Raw genomic sequence first — 2,302 nt, 5'->3', positions numbered from 1 at the left:
CTCCCGCCCCGCCCGGCCGGTCCCGCCACCGCCTTAAATGCTGGGGGAGGTGCGGAGGGCGGCCCGCACGCCCCTCCCCGCCTGGCCGGACCGTGGCCCGAGTCCTGAGAGCGGAAGCCGAGAAGCTAAGTTCCAAGTGCTGAAAAGTGAGGCGCGGGCCCCGGGCCGCCGAGTGGGGCCCGCTGCCCACTGCAGGGATGCGGGGCCGGTGCGGGACAGCGAGGGGCGGCAGTCTTCACCCTCCCGCGCGCCTGACGTGGGCACGCCCTTCATGCGCGCGTCTAGCCCGGAACCCCCGCGCGGCCTGGCACGCGCGTCTCCCGCGCGCAGGCCACCAGCCCTGGAGCAGCCGCCGGGACCGCGGTGCCTCCGCCGCGCCGCTGCCACCTCGCCCTCGCCCAGCGTGTGTTTGCACATGGCTAGGTTGTGTCCGCACAAGTTTTCCTGCGTGCTGTGAAGTCTGCACTCTCTGGCCTCAGGCGGGCGGTGACAGCCATCGCTGGGCAGACGGCTGCAAGCTCCCCGCGGGGCCTGGGGCCTGCCTGGCTAGGGCGTCCCCTCCCTCTACACCCCCCTCCCCCCCCTCCCCAGCGGGCCCGGCCGGCACTGCTCCTCTGTGTTCTACAATCTTCTTGCTGCCCACCCTGAGCTCTCCTGCTTGTAAGTGTAAGTTTCTGGAAGCAACAGCTTCTGGCTCATTACGCTTGTGAGAAACAAGCGGTAGAAAGAAGCCCACTGGCGGTCATCGCCTCCACTGTCTCCACCGTCCTTTGCCAAAAAAGTGTATCGATAGCCACGAAGGCTGGCTTTTGTTTCCGTGTCTTTTCTTTTGGGTGGCGTCGTAGTCATTTAGGTGGTTTTCTTTAAAAAGAAAAGGCAAATAAAAGATGTTGGAAATTTAGATTCGCCTTTTTTGTCAAACACACGGAAAAAGATTTTCTAGTTAAGCTACCGGAGAGCGTCTGTTGCCATTATGCCTTGGTCTGTTTGTTGCAAAACTTGTGAGCCTTTTCGACCCTTTCTGGGATGTGGCTCAGAAAAGTTTGCAGCGGGGCTTTGGGGACAGCGGGTGCAGGAAGTTTTCTGGGAAAAAGGGACCCTGAGAAGGGGAAGGGGGGAGAAGGGGGCGTGTGTGTCTGTATTCGCGCGCGCGCGCGCGCGCGCGCGTGAAGGAGGGGTGAGGAGGGCGGCTGTGAAGAATGGAGTTTGTTGCAGAATCCACTGTACCGACAGTTTGGGGAAGTCGCAAGCGCCTGCGATTACTTTCTAGAAGCAAAACCAACAACAACAAAGAACAACCAAACCAAACCAAAAAGCGTTCGACGGTCACCGGTGTGACGACCTCTGGTTAAAGGCGCATTGTGTATTTTTGACATGGTTAATACTCATCTTTTTTCTTTCTTTTTTCTTCCTTTTGAACGGATACATACTGGGGAGGAGAAACTAACACAGACTCCCAAAGCGCGTTCAGTCAGTGGGGAGCCGTTACCCCTCAGCCACCAACACACCAACGCGGGCTCTTCAGGTCACTTGGCCAACGCGCGCCCACCTTTCCCGGCAGCTTCAGGCCCACTCGTGCACCGCCCTTCCCAACCCCTCCCCACTACAAGGATTCCGGGGACTTTCACACACAGTGGTTTGATTTCGTTACTGTCTTTGCATTTCCTACGAGGTGTGGTCTCGTGGGCAGGGTGTTTTCACGCAGTCCCATGAAGGCAAGTCGGAGATGCTGGCCCTTTACCTGGCGCAGCAGCCCTTAGATGACGGGATGCGCAGGTCGTGGTGTAATGTGATCACGAGCAGGGGAGCTGGCGGACCCTTGGGCTCCGTGGACGCGGTGGCTCGAGGGAGCGGGCGCAACTCGGAGGAGCAGCGGAGCACCAGCTTCGCGTGAAGGCGGCGCAGGCTTGAGCGGGCCGGACCAAGTGACAGGTTCCACTGTGGCCTGGGAGCGGTCTGAGCTGGGTTCTCCTTGAGAAAATCAAGCCAAGACTGAAGCAAAGGCCAGCTGTGAAGCGGCCCCTGCAAACGTCCCCGCCCCACCCCCTCCCCACATTGAGCCGGTGCAAAGAAGTTAAGTTACGCAGAGCTTTCCTTTCTCCTGGACTGGGGTAAACAAGATCAATAATAAAAAAATAGATAAATGCCGCAAATAAAAGGCGCGATACTTCCTAACTTACCTGCTCCCTCCCTCCCTCCGCTCGCTTCCTCCACTCACACCGGAAACTTATTTTGTTCCAAGCGACAAGTTTTAATGGAAACGTGAACGTCTTAAGTTTGACGCCCAGCAATAGATTGATTG

This window comes from Chrysochloris asiatica, unplaced genomic scaffold (genome assembly GCF_000296735.1).
Source record: "Chrysochloris asiatica unplaced genomic scaffold, ChrAsi1.0 scaffold00345, whole genome shotgun sequence".
Classification (NCBI taxonomy): Eukaryota; Metazoa; Chordata; class Mammalia; order Afrosoricida; family Chrysochloridae; genus Chrysochloris; species Chrysochloris asiatica.
The sequence above is the reverse complement of the archived record's forward strand: the minus strand, read 5'-3'. Positions refer to the sequence as shown.